Source organism: Chiloscyllium plagiosum, chromosome 6 (assembly GCF_004010195.1).
Source record: "Chiloscyllium plagiosum isolate BGI_BamShark_2017 chromosome 6, ASM401019v2, whole genome shotgun sequence".
Classification (NCBI taxonomy): Eukaryota; Metazoa; Chordata; class Chondrichthyes; order Orectolobiformes; family Hemiscylliidae; genus Chiloscyllium; species Chiloscyllium plagiosum.
In genome coordinates, this window is record NC_057715.1 from 12068328 (window position 1) to 12091394 (window position 23067).

Consider the following 23067-nt stretch of genomic DNA (forward strand, 5'->3'; position numbering starts at 1 on the left):
TAACCACTGTGCCACCGTGCCGCCTACTTGCTCTTCCTTCGCCCCCTCTCCTGCAATTCAAACTATCATTCTTCTCGCCCCTTCAGCTCAGGAGAGGCATAATCAACTTGAAGCATTAACTTTCTTTCTCTCTCCATAGATACTGCCAAATCTGGTGAGTTTTCTTCCAGAACTTTCTGCTTACTGGTGCTACTGTGAGTCAGCAACACTAATCCAAATTGGAAACATTTCCTCATATCAAACATACAGGGGCTGAGTCAAATAATGTCCCCACTCCAGGTTTATCAGCCATACACTATACCGCTGAGAGTGTTCCACTCTGCGTTTATCAGACCTTCACTATACCACTGAGAATGTCCCACACTCCGGATTTATCAGCCATACAGTATAATACTCAGAATGGATGAAAACAGAAGAGTGTAGGATAAATAGGCTTCAGATTGGTTCCACAGGTCAGCGCAACATCGAGGGCCGAAGAGCCTGTACTGCGCTGTAATGTTCTATGTTCTATAGTTACTCCTGCTGTGTACTTTTAACTTTTACTTTTAAGTTCAATGCTATTGACAGCTTAACCACAGAGTAAAATCCATTTAGAGCATTGTGATTTTCAGTACGATCTATGTTTTAACACCAGTGGATTGACACAGCATCAAAAAATGATTGGCTGACAGTTTAGATTAGATTACATTACAATATGGAAACAGGCCCTTCGGCCCAACAAGTCCACACCGACCCGCCACCCACCCATACCCCTACATTTACCCCTTACCTAACACTACGGGCAATTTTAGCATGGCCAATTTACCTAACCTGCACATCTTTGGACAGTGCCACCGTGCCGCCCATATTAGCAACATGGCACACAAATTCATTTAGCAGAGAAAATGTAGGAATAAATGGGGTGCCACGGTGGCTCAGTGGTTACCACTGCTGCCTCACAGCGCCAGGGACCCAGGTTTAATTCCTGCCTCGGGCAACTGACTGTGTGGAGTTTGCACGTTCTCCCCGTGTCTGCCTGGGTTCCTCTGGGTGCTCCGGTTTCTTCCCTCAGTCCAAAGATGTGCAGGTCAGGTGAATTGGCCATGCTAAATTGCCCATAGTGTTAGGTGCATTAGTCCGGGGTGAATGTAGGGGAATGGGTCTGGGTGTGCTCCTTTTCGGAGGGTCAGTGTGAACTTGTTGGGCTGAAGGGCCTGTTTCCACACTGTCGTGAATCTAATCTAATCTTAAAAAAAGAAATAACACTGGTGTTGGTTTTTGGATTGTAATATTAGCTACAGGAAGCTGGCAGAATGTTCAGGAAATGACAGTCATGTTACCCAGGAATTACCAACCAGTTTTCACTCTTGATTTCTTTCAGACCAAATGGTTCACAGGAAATAGTGTGCATAAATAACACAGAGCTACATCCAGTCAATTTATCTTTCCTTCCCCGAGATATCAGGAAACCTGCTGCTTCAGCTTTGATCTCTGAACTGTGTGTCTGCAGTTGGAGAATCTAATTTCATTGGTTGGTTTTCTGCTCAGGAAAGAGTTTCACCTTCACTCAGCTGCTTTGCCTTACAAAACCATATTAAGGTTACAAACTTTCCAGGGCGTGGGCCTCACCTGCATTTACAGCCTAACGGCCGGTGTAGCCCTGATTCTATGCTGCACTTTTTTTTAATGTAACGATTTCTAAATTGTGATCTTGATCACAATCTCTAAAATGTGCTGTTCACAGGTTATAGAATTCACAACATAACACCATGACTACAGCTTCCTGAGTTGCCAACATGTACCATGCTTTATGTTCTTAGCCTATTCAAAACAGTTTTAATGTTCTCTTTATACTTAATCATCAAGGAGCTGGGCTGCACGATCTTTCCTATCAGCTGCTTTGATTTTTTTTCTGTACTAATTTATTTGTCTTCCATAATTAGAACATTGTGTGTCTTCATTTCTTAAAGAGGTTCAGCAGTATTTGGAGATTTGCCTTATGAGGATAGCATGTGAACAGTTATATCAAAAAATATCATTTAACACATTGTATATTTAGAACCACATTTCTCACCTTGGTTAGATTTTAACATTTTCAGTTAACTTCCTTTCAATAGTTGTTTTTTTTTATTTGTTGGCTTGTTAAAGCACAATGTACAGTACAGGAAAAGCCAGCCAGCATGATTAAAGCAATCCAAATTTCATTCCATGGCATTGTTCACTTTCTCTACGCCTAATTTATCATCACATTTCTCATAAAAGATATAATAATTAACTACACTTATTCACAATTCATCACAGAAAGGAATTTCTCTGCACCTCTCTCCTCACTCTGCTTACTACACTTCCATATTTCTCACCCCTTTGCATTGACTCCACAGCTAGAGAGTAATCTTTCTGTCAATGCACTCTGCTAAATCACAGACTACATTTTGCATTTCCCCACCAGAAAGTTTGCCTGCTCCCTGCTAGCCCAGTCCCATTATCATTATATTACGGACAGGAATGATATGGAAAAGGCCACTTGCAAATGATGTTGGAGGCTGGCTGGAGGTGTTAACCTGTCCCGACCCCACCATGTTCCCTTACTTCCATGACCCCTCAAATGCTATGGTCCACCCATGTTTTGTGTGTGTGTGTGTGTGTGTGTCCGTGTGTGTGTGTTGGCCTTCCAGGTCGCCAGATTTGTAAAGTCTGATGGAACAGGGAGGCAATGGCCCAGTGGTACTCGTGGAAGTATCGCTAGACTATTAATCCAGAAACACAACTAATGTTTTGGGGTCCCGGGTATGAATCCTGTCATTGCAGTTGGCAAACTTTGAATTCAATAAAAAATCTGACAATAAGAATCTATTGATGACCATGAAACCATTGCCAATATTGGAAAAACTCATCTCGTTCACTTCATGGAAGGAAGCTGCCGTCCTTACCTGTTCTGAACTACTTGTGACTCCACACCCACAGCAAAGAAGTTGGCTCTTAATTGCCGTCTGGGCAATTAGGGATGGGTAATAAATGTTAGCCTCGCCAGCAATGCCCATATCCTGGGAACGATGTGAAAAACTGACCACAGGACTGCAATAACCCATTCACGGAATGCCATTAGACAGTTAGTGACTAGAGGGTCAGCAGCAGGGAGGAAGCTCCTTGCTGAAAAGGTGCTCTGAGCATTTCCAGACTTTTATTGAATTCAAATCCCACCATCTGAGACAGCAGATTTCAGATTTCCAACATCTGTAGATCTTTCGGTTTTCTATTTATGCTTCTCAGAGAATGTGGCTCCAGACCAACAGCAATGTGCTTGACTCTTAGCATGTTACACAACAGCAGTGGCAGTCTTATGACATCATTGTCAACTGTGTTTGCCACACGCCAGATGAAAAGCTGAGGTGCTCTGCTCTGTGCCCGTCTTTTGATCAGCTTTCTGCTTTACGCTTCATCTATCTGAAATAAAAACCTCATTTTCATACACTGGCCAAATTTGCACAGGTGAAGTAACACTTCTGGGCAATTAAGAATGGACAATAAAGTTGGCCTAGCCAGCGAAGGCCTCATAGTGGATGAATAAAAAAAAAATGAGCATATGCAGATATGTATAGTACAGAGTAGACTTCTCAAATACTTGGAGAAATATCACCAACGTCTCCCCAAAATCCTGCATTTTCAATGGCAGGATAGGTGTTCTGATATCAGTGCTGTTCTTTCAGGCTAATTCCAAAGCTTTCAGGCACTGCTTATAGTTCATCAGCTGTGAGACAGGCTATACCATCTGTAAGCTGACACAAGACACCCAAAACAAGCTATCTCATCCAAGTTTCATCATGGCAAGCCACTGTCCCCAGAACAGACTAAACACTCCAAGAATTTTCTTTTACAGGTTGTTCTGCTATAATGTGTGTTTCCTCAATGCAAATTTGAGGCACTATTTGTAAAGCATGAACTTTTAAAACCCATGTTGGCTGCAACGCAATTACATTGCCAACATTTTAAGCACTGTTTCTAGAGTGTGATTTTCCTACAACACGGGGTGCACAAGAACACAACCATCACGTTATAGAATAGAATCCCTACAGATGGAAACAGACCGTTCGGCCCAACAAGTCCACAACGACCCTCCAAACAGCAACCCAGCCAGACCCATCCCCCTACCCTATCACTCTACATTTTAACCTTGACTAATGTACCTAACCTACATCCCTGATTTTTATGGGCAATTTAACATGGCTAATTCACCTAACCTGCATATCTTTGGATTAGGGGAGGAAACCGGAGCACCCAGAGGCAATGCACATGGACATGTGAAAAATGTGCAAACTCTACACAGACAGTCACCCAAGGCTGGAATCGAACCTGGGTCCTTGGCGCTGTGAGGCAGCATTGATAACCAGCTTGCCTACAGAAGAACTGACTGCAATTCATTCATGAATGTGGGCATCACTGACTGGACCAGCATTTAATGCCCATCACTAATTTCCCAGAGGGAGGCTAAGAGTCAACCACATTGCTGTGGGTCTGGAGCCACATGTAGGCCAGACCAGGTGAAAATGGCAGATTTCTTTCCCTAAAGGACATTAGTGAACTAGACTATTTTTTTACCCCAACAATCAGCAATGGTTTCATAGTCATCATTAGATTCAATTCCACCATCTGCTCTGACTGGATTTAAACCCAAGCCCCCAGAACATTTCCTAGGACTCTGGATTAACAGTCTGAGAACATAGGAAATAAGAGCAGGAGTAGGCCATCTGCCCCTCTAGCCTGTTCTGCCATTCAATGAGATCACTTTTTTTTATCTTGATCCCAACTCCACGGTAATACCACTGGGGCATTGTCTACCCCATGTCCTCAATTGCTCCCTGAAAATGTGCATCATTTATGGGAATTTCTTGCTTAGGACCACCCAAACCAGAGAAGAAGCAAACACAAAGGCACCAGTCAACCATTCAGAGCTCAGGTTGAAGCCAATACAAGGAGTGGAAGGAGCTTGGGAGAATCTGAGCATCCCACTCACCCCATTTCCTCAAACATCACCTGTGACAAAGTGTATGGATTCAGCATTGGACTGTCAGATCACTTCAGGATCCACAACTGCAGAATGGAAGAAAGTGATGCTTGGTCCTGAGTAACTGCCTAAAAACTAGAAGAATAGTTGCAACCTTTAACTTACAGTAAAAAAAATTGAAAATCACACAACACCAGGTTACAGTCCAACAGGTTTATTTGGAAGCATTAGCTTTCACAGCATTGCTCAAGTGATGAAGGAGCAGCGCTCCAAAAGTTATTACTTCCAAATAAACCTGTTGGGCTATAACCTGGTGTTGTGTGATCTTTAACTTTGTCCACCACAGTCCAATACTGGCTCCTCCACATCAGAAAATAATTAGGAATTTCCATTGTCCCAACACCATCAACACCTGTTTATCTCTGCTGGTTCCCTGGCCACAGGAACAGTATACAGTATATGAAGAAAAAGCCACATAGCTTGCTACCCAGAACTATAGCAACTATTTTATCATGCAAATTGGAATAAGCAATGTGGTGAAAGAGACAAACCACAAGGCTGGATGACCTCCTTGCTTACATCTGTGGTTTGAATTTTACACATGAACTGATGGGTTTCTGTAATTTTTGTTCTTTTAGCACATTGTTCAAAAAATATGTCAGATAGTGAACCTAGTTTAATCTGGAATAAAGCTTATTGAAAACTGATTATGTATCTAAGTAAGCATTAATATTTCGGGTCACCAGATCCAAAACATTAATTCTGAGTTGATTTCACCAGTGCTGCCAGACCTGCTGAGCTTGTGTGTGATTTACAACAGCTGCAGTTCTTTCAGTTTTTAATCTAGCTAAGGGGTCGGTTAGCTAACACAAATACAGAATAATACTAACAGTGCAGCCTCAGTCCTTATGGAGGCTGAAGTAGTTCTTGGGGCCTACCTCCTCACTTTATCCCATAAGAAAGCACAGTAAAAGCCATGATAGCAAACTTTATATAACCAGTGCAACTAGAAAAGGAGAACGATATCTAAACATTTATGGACAGAAAGCTGCAAACATAATAAAAGTAATAATTATAAAGTAAACACTTTTTAATGCCTGTCTGACTCAACCTTCACTCAAGTTGTCACAACTGAGTTCACAGTCACGAACTGATTCCTTCAAGACTCTTTTCCCAAGGGTGGGGGAACTCAAAACCAGGGGGCATGTGTTTTAAGATGAGAGGAGAAAGTTTTAAAAAGGACATGAGGGGCAACTCTTTTTACAGGGAAAGTGCTTCATATGTGGATTGAACTGCCAGAGGAAGTGGTGGATGCAGGTACAGTTACAATGATTAAAAGACATTTGAATAAGGAGGAAAGTTTTGGCAGGATATGGGCCAAATGCAGGCAAGTTTGATTAGTATAGTTTGGGAACATGGTTGTCATGGATTGGTTAAACTGAAGGGTCTGTTTCCATCCTGTCTGATTCTTTCCTTGTCGAAGCCTCCATAACTACATTTAAAAAGTATCAGACTGTTTGTAGCTTGGTCTCAGAAACAAACAGATTCAATAAATAACAATAAAGATCTAGTTGGATGCATACAAAATTTATTTAAGAAAGGATATGAATACGCATTCAGGAATTAGAATTATTTGCAAATTGTCCCAAATGCCAGCCTGTACCAAAAATTACTTCGTACACAAGTTCTCGGCAGTAGGGGGCCTCCCTGTGACAATTATAACTGTCCAAATTCACTTTTTTTAGAGATATTGGTGTACATTTTGAAACTTTAGGAATGGTCCACTTGTGATGAGCAGATCTTCCAACGACCTTTTTCCAGATTTTTATCTGAATGATTTAAATATCAATGGATTGGGAAAGGGTCATGTAGGAGTGCGAAGGGGGTGGGGGTGGAGGGGTGAGGAGAGTTGGAGGAGTACAAAGCAAACTGTGAATCCTTGCTCCTCAACCACTGATAATAAGGAAGCGGGTGCAGCAGACAGTGAAGAAAGCAAAGTGCCTGTTGGCCATCACAGCAAGAGGAGCAGGGTTGGCTTGCTCCAATTGTACAGGGCCTTGTTAAGACCACACCTTGATCATTGTGGGAAGTTTTGGTTTCTTTGTCTGAGAAGGATGTTGTGACTATGGCAGGAGTGCAACAAATTTCTGATCGGAAGGACTGACGTGTGAAGAGAGACTGAATCGATTAGAGCTACAGTCATTGGTATTTAGAAGAAAGGGGGATTGTACAGAAACCTATAAAATTCTACCAGGACTAGACAGGGTAAATGCGGGAAGAATGTTCCTGATAATAAGGGAGCCCAGAAGCAAGGATCAAGGTCTAAAGCTACGGCTTAGGCCACTGAGGACTGAGATAACACATTTCTCCACCTACAGCGTGGTGAGTCTGTGGAATTCTCTGCCACAGAAACTGGTTTAGGTCAAACTTTGACTGCTTTCAAGAAGGGGTTAAGTATAATTCTTATGGTTAAATGGATAAAAGGACATGGGGTGAAAACGGGAACAAGGTACTGAGTCGGATAATAAGCCAATGTCAGACTGAACAGTGGAACAGGCTCCAAAGTTGAATGACCTGCCCTTGCTCCAATTTTCCATGTCTCTTTGTTTCAACTCACACACTTCGATGAGAGGGCTTTCAGGGAAAGACAGGGAGAAGGCAAAGGCTGCTTTTCCAGACAAGTTTGCTTTCTGCTTGTGTCAAAACCTAATGGCTTTATTACACACCTAGACAGGGCCATGTGACCACTCTCTGAAAGTATTGTATGTAGACTCAGTGACTCAAGCTGAGCAGCTTGGATTCTTTGCAAATGTGGCATTTTTCTCTGCTGCAACCCGTATTCTAGAAAGTCCGAGATATAGAATTGAGTCAGTCAATGATATTCTAAATTAATATTTAAGATAATGCATTTTTGTAATAGTGTCAGTGTGGCCTCTGGACACTTAGATTAGATTAGATTAGATTAGATTACTTACAGTGTGGAAACAGGCCCTTCGGCCCAACAAGTCCACACCACCCCGCCGAAGCGCAACCCACCCATACCCCTGCATTTACCCCTTACCTAACACTATGGGCAATTTAGCATGGCCAATTTACCTGACCTGCACATCTTTGGACTGTGGGAGGAAACCGGAGCACCCGGAGGAAACCCACGCAGACACGGGGAGAACGTGCAAACTCCACACAGTCAGTCGCCTGAGGCGGGAATTGAACCCGGGTCTCAGGCTTGTTAGCTAGGATTGTTCTTAGTGACAACTAGTGATGGAATGCCTCATTTCCTCAACGTCAGAGATGGGTTTGATGGGTCTTTTTCCCTCCTCCCCAACTTGCTATTACCTATGCCTACTTTCCTGGCTCAGCACTCAGCATGAGTCAACAAACGCTTACATTGATATAGCATCATTAAAGTAACACAATGTTCCAAGGTGACTCAAGGATATAATAAAAGCCAGAACATATTCAGCTAAGGGTTGGATCATAACAATGTAAGACATTGGATCATGAGTAGATCACACCTCCCACTCAAACTGGTGCTCAGTACAATCTCTGTTCAACAAATATTGGCTAAACCTGTTGTGGAACATCACAAAATTGTGGAGCCACTGAGATCTTCCTTCTGTTGTTCCTTGACAAAGCCATTGAAATCTGCTTCAATGCTCTCACTGGGTTCTGGCTGCCTGTTAAAGATGGTGCCAACTCTTCAAGCAGTGGGATGGCACATTGCCACCACAACTCACATCCTCCACCCTACACAAGATCATTAATTGGCTTCCACAGACTTCAGTCCTGTGCCTGATTACCAGTGGCTCAGAGATGGCCTCTTGGACTTTGCCACAAAATTCCTCCCCCATTTCTTCATCTGAGTCACTGAAAGGAATAGTTAAGTGCTGAGATCCTTACGTGGTCATTAAGTGTTGGTAGGAACATCTGGATTTCTCAGTCACCAGAAATTGTTCCATGAGATCATTAAAACTACCCAAAGAAACTGGACAGGACTTGGGTTCATATTTGATCCCAAAACAGGACAATTCTGGGGCATCAACTTGGATTATAGTTATTTGGATTATATTCAGTCAGGTTCACAAAGTGGCATGCTTGTGCACTCTAAAAGCCACATACAGGTAGCCCTCATATAAAGCATGTTTCAGCAGCACAGGTTGGCTATAACGTCACTGAAAAAATTTAGGTAACAGTATTTTCAAGAACACTTACCTCTGTTTGCAATAGCACAATTCCAGCAGGGATTTGTTCACACACTTCATTCTCCGTGTGCGCTGAAGTCTCCACATCATTCTGTACATGCGCCAATGTCAGCTGCTGTCAGAGCATGTGAGAGTACAGCACGATACACTGAGCAGCCTTATCTCAAAACTTAAACTAATGAATGTTCATTGCTCTCCCTCTGAGAGAAGAATAAGTCTTGTTTAATTCCTGTAAAAGCCTTGTACAATTCCTGCATTTGCCTTTCTAATTTGTTCTTGTACCTGCATATCACTCAAACTAAACCAACCCCACAATAAACAGTCAGAAAATAATCAACCACAGCCATCCACTTCTGCAAACACAACTGCACCTAAGGGTGGTGATGATGATGACCCTCTGTCCCTGCGTTAACAATATTGTTTCAATGTTATATGTTAAATTTATTTTTGCTTCATTAATAAACTGAATTAAACCTTCATTCAGGCTGAGCTATACATTGTGTTAGATGATCTTTGGGTGATGTTTGAGCAATCATGAGTGCTATTTTTTTATTGGTCTGCCCCTCATCCCATTTTTCCCATATGCCTCATTATTTTTATTAAGCGATTTTCTATTAAGCGAGGTTTCTCTGGAATACAACTATGATGTTATAGGAGAACTACCTGTATATTAATAGGCAGAGCCCTGTTCTTTACAGACAGATAGAACATGTGTACACACTGTACCAGCTTCACCTCAGTAAAATAGGTGACAACATTCTCTAGTTCATTTCTCAGTGCAACTTCACCGCAACAGAGTCAACCTGTCTCGTTTAAAATGTGAATAAAATCGGCAATTAACTGTCAGTCATCATCTAATTGATTCACTCTCTATGGCAATGTCTCAACCAATTACAGCCCACTTGTCAACCAATCAGCACTGTCCTTTCATACAATATATGATGTATACTCACATACAAGTGTATACATTTTGTATACATCTGAGCTTGCAGTAGTCTGTGTAAGTAAAATACAGTACAGCATGAGGAAGGGAGCTTTAAGTCATTTCTGTGACAAAATATTTTGCTGAATGTTTTTTCAGTGTAGGTGGGAATATTTTCCAGTGTATTGAAACCTATTACTTGACCTTTAAACAAGTGGTGAAGTGGTTTGTGGCTTTGATGGAATTTACAAATATTAATGGCTTATGTTAGGGGTTCTGTACTTCGTTAAAAATATTTCTAAGTTCATTAACTGCTCAAACTAAAGATATGGGGGAGGGTAAAAGTGTACAAACCCAAGAGTAGCAAATTAGCAACCATTGAAAACGGAAAAAAAAATTAAAAGGAGATTTAAATATGTTGCTGATTTTCAGCTAAACATTTGGCATTGACAGTGAAGACTAATTTAAGTGTTTACATGAAAAAGCAAGGATATGCTCACGTCTCCAAAATGTTAATTTAAAAAATGGTTATTATTCGTCTAGATTAATGATTGCTTTCTCCCTCTGAAGAGCAGATTTTATCAACTGCACAATTGGAATTGTATGCAAAACCTGAACAAAGGATGACTTTGTATTCTCACCATTGGTCAACTATCACAGACCACTGTAGCTTTCCTCTGTAGCTGTTTAAGGCTTGGGTTTGAACTTTGGCCTTGTCTCCTGCACAGTCTATGACTGCCATTGCCTTGAGGACCTGAGCCTTCTCTCTGCAGGTCTGTGCACAGAACTAAAAAATGTCCCAGTTCACACACCTGGGAAAACGTGCTCCTGAGGAATCGGGCTTTTTTTCAGATGTGGGTGCATGTGCAGATGAAATCCAGCCTTTTGTTCACAGATGCAGATCAGAGACAGTAGCAGAAGATGCCAATTGCTAAGGCGGACAGCGTCTCTTCGCTGGGACTTTGGGTCTGAAAGGACCTGCAAGCAGAAGCCATTACCTTGGGATGCCAATGCAAATGCCTGGCCAGGCAGCTTATAGGGAACCTTGCTTAGGAGTGCCATACGCACCGAGCCGCTCTGAAGATATCATGACTGGTGGGAAAAACAGAATAAGAACTTGATGGAGTGAGACCAAATATCTGGTACTCCTCAAAGTCCCTGTAGCAACGTCTATAACGTCATCATCATAGAATCCCTACAGTGTGGAAGCATTAAAACTACCCAAAGAAACTGGACAGCACTTGGGTCCATATTTGACCTCAAAACAGGACCATTCTGGGGCATGGGCTTATGCCCGAAACGTCGATTCTCCTGCTCCTTTGATGCTGCCTGACCTGCTGCGCTTTTTCAGCAACACATTTTTTAGATCTGATCTCCAGCATCTGCAGTCCTCACTTTCTCCATTCTGGGGCATCAACTTGGATTATAGTTATTTGGATTATATTCAGTCAGGTTCATTGAGTCCACACCAAAGATTTTCTACACCCCACATGCTATCTCTGTAACCCTGAATTTGCCATGGCTGGACCACCTAGCCTGCACATCTCTATACATTGTGGGCTATTTAGCATGGCCAATCCACTTAACCTGCACATCTTTGGACTAGGGGAGGAAACTGGAGCACCCAAGGGTAACCCATGCAGACACAGATAGAATCTGCAAACTCCACACAAACACCAGAGGGTGGTATCAAAGCTGGGTCCCTGATACTGTGAGGCAGCAGTGCTAACCACTGAGCCACTGTGCTGCCCTTGTAACCAGTTACTAGCATGCAATTAGCTATATTTTGCAGACCCACAAGCGTGAGTCATGCAGCAATAATGTAACAATGATAGCTACAACAGGGTTTTTGTAGTTTTCAGAGGCAAGCAGGTGCTTTGTTTCAGGTTTTAAAGGGTAAGGGACATAAATAGGTTCATGGCTTGTCAGTTCCACATTATCTGACTTTCATGAATATTTGCAACTTTCCTCAAGTTCCCTAATTCCCACACTGTGGGGAAACGCCCTTGCTGCAGCATCTGATGCACATGGCAGTGCAGAGTTAATCTTTCCTACATATAGGAGTTATATTCCCTGAAATCTCAAAAAAATTGCTTTTGTCAAATAATAAGGGCCAACTGTCCTGATCTGGGATCCAGCTGTCATTTTGATAAAGCCACACAGTCACCACAACTCCACAAAAATACATGATATAAGAACATTCCAGAATGCTTAGGCCACTTCTCAGATTAGTCAACTCATCTTTTGTGCATTTCTATCAACATAAGTTCCATCATCCTTTCCTAGGAATTCTCTGTTTGAAACCATTAACATTGTTTGGAAATGGTGACATTAATCTATTGACTAAACATTAGTAGCGATGGCTACTGTCATTACACAAAAATACTTTCACATCTAGCCAGCCCTGAAACAAAGGCAAAAGCTGTGTTTTTCTTTTCACCCTTAACTTTGCTCTCCATATATTTCTGAACCTTCTCCTATTCCTCCTTCCCCATTTGTGTTCCTGTCATGTTGTATTACAAGTCATATCAAATCATTTTTGAAGAAGTCAAATATTGTGGCCATAATTGGAAGAAGAAGGCTAAAGTTCAACTTGCTTAGTGTCCTTTTTGGCTACATAATCTAGCATTACTCCAATGAGTTGATTGTCAATATTATTTAAAAAGACAGTATTTCAATTTGATGCTTAACATGGGAAAACATAACAACATATCAACGTTTTAAAAATATTATATCGTACATATACCTGAATTTGATACCCATGGCCTGGAAAAAATGTACAGAAGAGGATCCCTTAATGATGCAACTATCTTTAATTGTTCCAGCCATAGCAGTCGAAAAATGCCTCAAATTGATATGGCCTGAGTCATGCTCAGGCTTTTGTTAGGTTTTCCGTTGAAAAGCAGGATGTCAAGATGTCAGATGTTACCCCCACATTTACACTCTGATGTTATCTGGGACCAGTAATTTTATTTCTGTTCAAAATAGATAAAAGTTAAGATCCCAGTTACTCATTTCCATGCACTCCTCCCATCTCCCAGCCTCCCATCAGACATTAGTGACACTTTTCAGCCCCCAAATCTCTTTAAAACATAGTCTCTGTTGCAAAGATTCAAGTACTTCACTCTTTAACATCTAATCATGAGCTCCCTCAAACCTGCACTGTCACGGACTGCTTTACTTCCAGTTCATGTCAGTATTTCAATCTGTTTTTCCCAAGATCGCATTCCACAAGATTCCTGAGAATGTTTTGCAGCATCTACTCAAGACCACAATTCTAGTTGTTTTGCAGCCAGCTAGCTTCACCAAGATAATACCAACCCTGGGGATAAACTGAGCTCCAATACTTCTTAGCTGCACCAAGCACTGAACTGCTTTTTGGTTTCTGGTGACTCTTCAACTGTAAACTGGCTGACCTGTACCAACAGCAGGACTGATGTGGTCTGAACCTATTTCTTTGTTTCAGTACTCTATCAACTTCAAAATGCAACTGCCGCTAACTTGTCCCAGCAAATATACAAACAGATAAAGTGAAACCAGAAAACCATATTGAACTTCATCTGTCTCTATGGTGACACAGCTTTCTCTGTTCTGTACCCCACCCTGTAGTATTGTTCATGTTGTTTGGAGTGATAAAGTTAATGGATTTTATGGCCTTTCAGAATGCATGGAATTTATTACATTTTAAGCCAAACTGCCAATTAAAATAATGTCTCTCTGGACTGCACTTCTTTGTCAGCAGTGTAGACAGCATATTTCCAGTCTCTCAGCTCAGCAATCCCTGACTTATTGTTTTATGATCTTATGTTTCTAGCTATTAAGCTCTAAAGCAATAGGGCACCAAACTTTGAAGGATAACAGTACATTTACTCAATTTTTTACTGTTAAAGTTTAATTTGAAAAACTGAAAATTATATACTTAAATACATGAACCGTTCATTCAGTGTTTATAACAGCAGTAAGATTCAAGAACATACTTACAACATTCATGGAAACACAGTGCCAGAAAGGTTCAATATTAGCCTGTGGCACAATATTTTCAAAGTCTTTTTGTATGGTTCATCTTTGTTCTTTGAGTTAGACCTGGAGCTTCTGCTGAAACCTGTATATGGGTCGAGATTTCTAAAAATAAAAGATTGGTTTATGATGACCACAAAGCCATCTTTGATTTTCTTTTTATAAAAATCTGGTTCATTAATGCTCGTTAGGCAAACAAAATCTGCCACATTCACTTGGTCTGTCCCGTATCACACATCACTGTGTTTGGGGGAGGCAATGGCCGAGACAAAATATCACTGGACTATTAATCCAGAGACCCAGGTAATGTTCTGAGCACCTGGGTTCAAATCACGCCATGGCAGAACTTGAATTCAGTAAAAATCTGGAATTAAGAGTCTAACGATGACCATGAATCCATTGTTGATTGTCAAGAAAATCCATCTGGTTCTTAAATGTCCTTAGGGAAGGAAACTGTCACCCTTACCTGGTCTGGCCTATATACGACCCCTGGACCACAGCCACTGTTAAGTGCACTATGGCCAATAAATGCTGGCCTGGCCAGCGGTGCCCATATCATGTCATAAAGTCATACAGATGTACAGCACGGAAACAGACCCTTCAGCCCAACTCGTCCATGCCGACCAGATATCCCAACCAATCTAGTCTCACCTGCCAGCACCTGGCCCATATCCCTCCAAACCCTCCCTATTCATATACCCATCCAAATGCCTTTTAACCAGGGAAAACAGCCCTAGCCTATTCAACCTCTCCCTATAGCTCAAATCTTCCAACCCTGTGAATGAAGTGTTAAACAAAAATCAGGTTGGAAAGCAAGCCCACTTTCTCAGAGTTATCATATGAAAGATTTTATAAATGTATGCAAGGTTCCCCATTTTACTTCGTTATTAGATTCAGGTTTCTGTACTGAAAAAGAAGAGTGTGCTTAGAGCCAAAGTACTTCAACTTTTTACTTAAAAATTAACTACAATAATATACTGACATAGGAAGCATTAAATTCTAATTTTTCCAGAGCAAGATAGCTTTCCAAGGTTTGTCCATTAGCAGCAGAATCCGAAGGGCCAATGGTATTTAGAATGTCATTGGACGGTTTCTGACAGTTACCTTTAGACTATCAGTTATCCAAGTCATTGGAAGATAGGAACAGGTATAGGCCATTCAGCCGCTCAAGCCTGTTCTGCCATTCAATGAGGTCATGGCTGACCTGTGGCCTAACTATACATACCTCCCTTTGGCCCATATCCCTTAATACCTTTGCTTAACAAAAAAAATCTATCTCAGATTTAAAATTAACAACCGATCCTTCATCATCTGTTATTTGCAGAAGAGAGTTCTAAACCTCTACCACCCTTTGAATGTGAAAGTGCTTCTGAACATCTCTCCTGAATGGTCTAGCCTATTCCAACAGCACGTTGATAGGATTATTGACAATGTAACTGGTTATATTTTCTGTGGCTGATGATATCAGAGCATGACCATATTCACTCTCTGAGACCACCAACACATTGACAAAGATCTGCATTAACAGCATGAAGTGCCAGGTCAATTTCAGCCAAATTAATTTCATTGGATATATTTACTCTATGCATGGAGTCTATCGTGATCCAGGTAATGTCGAATATGTGAACAAATGCTAACTCCAGGAGATAAAAAGGATCTGTAACATCTGTGACTTTCCCTTCATTTAATTAACAGTCTACATTCCTCCTACCAAACTGCATGACCTCACATTTTCCTACATTAAATACCACCTACCAACTCTTTGCCTACTTACTCAAACTATTTATTTCCATTTGCAGATTCCTCTTTATCTGTGTCGCAATATGCCCTCCTACCTATTTTTGTATCATCAGCAAATTTGAATATGTATTACATTCTGCCCTTTCTCTGAGTCATGAATGTGGTGTGGTAAATAATTGGCACCCCTGGACTGATCCTGGTGACACTCCACTGGTTACATCTTTCCAATCTGAAAAAGGCCCATTCATCCGAATGCACTCTTCTGTCTATTCACCATTTTTGAAACCATATTGCTACATTATTCATAATACTGTGAGCACCTATCTTATGCAACAACCATATAAATGACACCTTATCATAGAAAGTCATGATCTACTCTTGCAAAATCTGATTGAATTTGATTCAAAAACCTTGTCATCTAACTATTCCAGTACTGAGTACAAGACATTAGTTCTTGCATTCATGCATCTTCACACCTATATAATTGGAAAGAAATATTTGAAACAGATCATAAGCCATGGGAAATGATATGCCACAAGCTGTTGGTGAGTACATTGCCACTTTTGCAACCTTTAAATGTCAAGGTAAGAGGATATTATTTTAAACAGAATATAAGCCAAGTAGCAGGGTGAATACACGTGACGTGCATCTTTGGACAAAAATGCAAGGGGAAAATGACATCATTGTGATGGATTACTTTTCTAGATTTTTCACTCCTCAGTGTTTTAGCTATACAATGAATGTAAACATCGCAGACATGGTATGTGCTATTTTCAGTGCATGCCATTTCCTGGATTAGATAGTGTCTAACAATGGACTGCAATATACTGGTGAACTATTCCAAGATATGTCTTCTATTGGGGTGATCTGTATCACATCTTGCTCATATCTCCACACCCATGTGATTTAGCAGAACATATAGTATGTACTATCCAACTATCATTAAGTGTTGAGGAACAAAGTAAGATTTTTGCATTGCATTGCTACACTTTAACAAAACACCAGTGGGCAAGGGACCACATATCTGCAGCACAACTTGCACTAAGGAGGCAATGCAAACAGCCTTGCACAGCAACTAATTGAATAACCATTCTAAGGAACAGGATATTCTTCTTCAAAGACAGATGAAAATGAAAGAGATATGTAGTGAGCAAGCAGGTAGAGAAGTATCAAAAGTAAGCACATGGCTCGAGTATACAGGTGGGAAGTAAACATACAATTCTTGGATACTTTCTACAAGAAACCACTTCATGATGCTCACAAGTCAACACTAAAAACTAAAGTGACATACAGATAGTACTAGGCAAAAGTGAGGATTGCAGATGCTGGAAATCAAAATCTAGATTAGAGTGGTGCTGGAAAAGCACAGCAGGTCAGGCAGCACCCTGCTCCTCGGATGCTGCCTGACCTACTGTGCTGTTCCAGCACCACTCTAATCTATACAGATAGCACTAGCTAGTTGGTACTAAATGCTGGTAAGGAGGTAGCAGCAGTGACTGTACAAAGAGTTTCTTTTTTAGCAGTCATCCCTCATCATCTAACTTAGTTCAGAATTGAAGTTAACAATCAAAGCTAAAGGCTAAAATCAAAGTGTAGCTACAAGCAAAAAATATTTGTGAGCATTCTGTCTCTCTTTTATAAAACTGGGATGGAACAGTTGATTCAATATAAGTGATGGCAGTTTTAAAAATACTGATGGGCACACACTGATCTACTACAGTGATCCTAGGAAGAAATACAAAGAAAATCACTTTAAAACTTTCAATTAATCAAATTCCGGATAATCGAATGCCGGAAAACATAGTTTAGCCGAGCATCAGGACCTTGCGACTTTGCCAGATAATCCAATATCTGGATAATCAGATGCCAGATAATCAAGGTTCCACTGTATTTAAAAAGCCTTGCTTGTGTTCAGAAGTCAGTCAATTCTGTCAAATTATTTTTTAGAAACATGAGCAAAAATTTAAGAGCACGCACATGCAATGTCACTATATTATCTTTTCTTGTCGTGAATGTCATCTACAGACTTAAACTGCTAATAAATTGCAAAAACCATCACTAAGAAAGAAAAAAACCCTCAAACCTTGATGTTCAATGGCAGTACCATCACTGAATCCCCACTATTAACATCCTTGGCCATTGACAAAAAAATGGAACTGGACAATTATGTGAACATGGGTCAAAACTGAGAACTCTGCAAGTTCACTTCCTAACTCATCAAAACCTATCCACCAGCCACAAGGTACAAGTTAGGCCTGAGATGGACTGCTTGGATGACTTCAACACCAATAACAGTCAAGGAGCTCAATACCATCTAGGACAAAGCAGCTCACTTGATTAGCACTCCTCTTCAAAATTCAGGCCCTCCACCACTGATGCACAGTGGCAGCAGTGTGTACGTTTACAGCATACTCTGCAGAAGCTTCCAAACACATGGCCACTGCCATATGGAAGACCAAGGACACACCACCACCCGCGAGTTCCTCTCTGAGCCACACAGTTCCCAGTCAAGATGGGCAGCTTCATTCCTTCATGCGGCTGAGTCAAACTCTGGAATTCTTTTCTAACAACTTTCTGAAGGTAGGTACATCACATTAACTGCAGCTGTTTGTGAAGGCAGCTCACCACCATCATCTCAAGGGCAATCAAAGATGGGCAATAACTTCTGGGAGAAATTGAGGACTACAGAGCTGGAGATCAGAGTCGAGAGTGTGGTGCTGGAAAAGCACAGCAGGCGAGGCAGCATCTGGGGAACAGGAGAATCGACATTTCAAGCACAAGGCCTTCATCAAGAAAAATGTCTGACCCAGCCAGTAAGGTAATATCACAAAGCATGAAACCTAGACTAAGTACAAGAATACAAAATGCCTGAATTATGTTTTTTTTTAATGTGGAGTGAGTTACAAATGTGAGACTTTGCAGAATGGTTATATTTTGAACTGTCTTCTCAACTTTAAGGTAAAGTCGAGTGCCAAGAAAGTAGAGTGATGTGAGAAGTGGATGGCGGGTTGGATAGTGATGTGAGAGAGTGGATGGTGAGGTGGATCGTGATGTGAGAAGTGGATGGCGGGTTGGATAGTGATGTGAGAGAGTGGATGTTGAGGTGGATAGTGATGTGAGAAAGTGGATGGTGGGGTGGATAGTGATGTGAAATTGTGCTGAAACCTGTCTGTAAACTGGCCCTTCTTATTTATTTGCATTTGGACAGAGCCCATGTTGAAACTCAGAGGAGTTCGAGGTCTGATTTTCACATCTTGCCACAAAAGTGGACTGTTAGTTTGGCTGAACACAGACTTATAGTCTCAGTCAGATAGAGACACCTGAAGAGAAATAAAACAGTCGCTGCTGTTAAAAGCAGGGGGTGAGATTATTCTTGTGTTAACACTAAGCAGAATGCTGATAAGGCCAGATCCTCCTTTTGAAGAGAAGGGACCTGTGGAGATTTTAAGATGGAGATTTAACCACAATGTGCTTTGCAAAAAGTATACACAGGAACAAATGAATAGATATTTAAAAATACATTCAAAGACTCAATAGAAAGGAGAAAGCCTTTTTATTTGGTGACAGGAATCTGAGGCCACAAATCAGCTAACAGTATGGTATAACATATAATTGTGATGTGAGGCTTTTATTTATGCCAATTGACTAACAGGACGGCATCATTTCTGTGGTGAAGCATATTAGATGCAAACAAAGTAATCTTTAATCAACAATTACAGATAGTGCTGGAGATACTCAGCACATCTGGCAACATCTGTGAAAAGAAAACAGAGCTCTTCAGAAGAGAAAGTGTCATGCTGGATTCAAAATGTTAACTCTGTTTCACTCACCACAGATGCTGCCAGGCTTGTTGAGTTGCTCCACCACTTTCTATTTTATTTTCAGGTTTCCAACATCCGCACTATTGTGTTTTTATTTAATCATTAGACAATGTTGCTTTAGTTGGTTTGTTACAATAAATGCCTTAAAACATGAAATCTTGTGCTCTTCCTTGCAAAACAATTTAGAAATTCATATTGCTTTGAAGAGTCACTGGTTTCTACCAGCATTGTAACAACTTGAAAGGCAACAGGGGTATGGATGAGGGTTTCAGCAGCACATGAGCTGAAGCAACTTCTTTCATTCTCTGTAAGCTCCACCAACCAACTCATCTGTCCTGACAGCAGTAATACACACTGTTGGGCATTTCTATGGCTGGTACCCTTAACTCAAATACCAATCTATCATGTCTCAGCATAACAAACTGTGTCAATAGGTTTTTGGATATTTTCTAATCATATTTCAAAGGTGATATTACACATCTCTGGAGCAGGTAGGATTTGAACTTAAGTCTCTCAGTTCAAAGGCAGGGTCTCTACCACTCAATAGGTAAGGAACAACTGCTTACAGCTGGAACCTTTGCTGTTCTCATGCAGTGACCACAGTTAGAGAACAGGAGAATTACCAAAACAACTTCTTCCCCGGAATTTTAGGACAAGGAAGCTAACAACAGCTTTCCCGGGACTATTCCAGACCAAGGAATATATTTGAGACTCTCTTGTATGTCACCAACAATTACAATAACTTTGTACATTTAACATAGAAAACAGTTTTAATGTATTTCATAGGACCATCATCAAACAGGTGGTCAAATGTTGAATCCAAGATGTATTTTTAAGCCACTTTAAAGGAGTAAAAGCCAGTAAAAAGATAGAGGCTGATGAAAGAGATTCCATATTGTAGGCTGCTGAAGTCACAACTTCATACCTGTAGTCAATGAAAATTAAGACGGTGCAAGAAGCTGCGATATCACCAATGGTTGTAGGCAAGAAATATTGGAGAAGTAATAATGGTGTCATGTGGTGTATCATTGGTACCCAGAGCAAGAAAGATTGGATCTACCTTCCTCAACTTCAGCTACAGGAATTCAGAACAAAGAGACATAACTGTGTCCATTGCTTCCACCCTAACTGCACCCAAAGGACAAAAGTGAGCCAAATGTTTTAGCTTTTTCCTGTTAGTCTAAACTTCAATTAATTAGATTATTTTATTAAACAAATTACAAAAACAGTTTACAACAAACAGTTACATTTACAGCTGCATACAAGAGACAGCAATTTTACAAGGGAGAGGAGCAGCAAAGCCAGGCCCCAAACCCTACCATTCAACCAGTTTACAGGGACATGAGGACAAATCTCAAATCCCAGTTTCACATATAAAAATATGAAGAGACATCAACAATGACATTTGTACATTAGACAATACTGCTAATTAATTAGATTATAACTGTATAGGTATCATAAATGTCCAGGTGAAACCCCTCAGTAATTACTCACACACCCATAAGTCACTATGATTGGTGGGTGCACCAGCTGCATATAAAACCAAAACAATAATGACTAGATGATTGGCAACAAAGCTTCATGCCTCATTGCAGTACAAGCTACTATCTATGCGAGTAAGGCATGGAATAGAGCAGCAATTGTCACATGAGTTGATCGTCTTCCACCAGTGTGGTCTACATAAAAGATGTCAATTCCTTGAGGGTAAGGGAGTTATCAAATAGAAGATGTAGACAATCAAGTCCTGGTGGGGCGGAGAATGTTGGCGGGTGTTGGCAGTGTTGAGTCGGAGGTCATTGGTGTAAGGGGTCTGTGGAACGTGTAACTGAGGGCTAGCGTGGCAAGTTGGGATGTCAGTTTAATAGTTATTCAATAGACTAGGATTTTAGCAATGTAACTTTTCCTGTCCAACTAGTTTCTTAACTGTAGTGGAACCTCTGAGTTCTTTGGTTGAAATGGATACTTTCCAGTCACAGATGTAGGGAAATTGCACAGCACCATCATCAATTTCCATGGTCGTTCCCTCAGAGTTTGCTACACTGGGGATTCCACAGGCTTCCTATATATCCTTCTCATCTACACAGCAGAAACAACTATTTTGCTATTGGAAAATCTGGCTCAATATTTTTAAAAGTGTGAGAGACATATCAGCTTCAGATTCCTTCAATCTAACCCCTGCTATAAATCAGAAAAAGTGCAAAAAAGAATTACCAGGATGTTGCCAGAAATGGAGGGCTTGAACTATGAAGAGAGGCTGGATAGGTTGGGACTTGGAGCATAGGAAGTTGAGGGGTGACCTTATAGAGGTTTATAAAACCATGAGGGGCATAGATAAGCCAAGGCTTTTTCACAGGTTAAGGCAGTCTTAAAGTAGAGGGCATAGGTTTAAGCTAAGAGAGGAAACATTTTAAAAGGATCTGAGAGACAAATTTTCCACACAGAGGGGGGTGCTTTTGTGGAATAAGCTGCCAGTGGAAGTGGTAGAGAGAGTACAATTACAACATTTAAAAGGCATTTTGGGCAAGTACCTGGATAGGAAAATTTGAGAGGGATATGGGCCAAACGCAGGCCAACGAGACTGGTTCAGTTTAGAAAACCTGGTTGGTATGAATGAGCTGGGCCGAAGGGCCTGTTTCTGTGCTATATGTCTCTATGACTCTACATGAGTCTAATCTCCTTTTATTCAAATTATGTTGAGACATTTATAATTACTTTTTAAGTTTGCATAATTCATAGTTACACAAAAAAGTTCATTTGATCCAAAACAGACCACCTCTGATCAATATCCTGTTTTTAGTGGAAGAGTAACTTATTATAATGAAGTTGTCCCTTGACTTTCTAGGAAATACTATCTTGAAAACTAGGGTTAGATGCTGCTCATGTTGGTCAAGGTGCAGTATCCAGTAAGATTATAGAACTTTGGACCCTGTATTCTTTTATGTGATTGCCTCCAGTGTGTTGCAAGCATACTAGTGCAATAGCAAGAAACTTAGAATACTTTTTTTAATGTTCATTTATTTCTTATCAGCAGCTTTACAATGCTGTGAAGAGTGTGAACCATATTGTGGTTTTGCCCCTTATTTAAAGAAAATGTCTTGCTGCAGGTTTTCACTGAGAAGTATTTAATTTAATATTCTTGTGTTAATTCCACATTCATTAAACTTTACTCACTCACTGTGACACCATCAATTTTAATTTTAAAAAGGGGTGGTGCAATGGTTAGCACTGCTACCTCACAGTGCCAGGGACCCAGTTTCGCTTCTAGCCTCGGGCGACTGTCTGTGTGGAGTCTGCACCTTTTCTCCATGTCTGTGTGGGTTTCCTCCGGGTGCTCTGGTTTCCTCCCACAATCCAAAGATCTTCAGGTTAGGTGAATTGGCCATG

The 23067-nt window shown here is 40.8% G+C and overlaps 1 protein-coding gene across 1 annotated transcript in view; it reads right to left on the reverse strand.

Moving 5' to 3' along the window:
• The window catches only part of LOC122550457 (DNA (cytosine-5)-methyltransferase 3-like), a 92248-nt gene extending 79334 nt beyond the window's left edge, over nt 1–12914 (reverse strand). The window contains exon 1 of the mRNA XM_043691199.1: nt 12852–12914. The gene's annotated coding sequence lies outside the window, so the exon portion shown is untranslated. The remainder of the gene's footprint in view (nt 1–12851) is intronic.
• Nucleotides 12915–23067: the final 10153 nt, after the last annotated feature.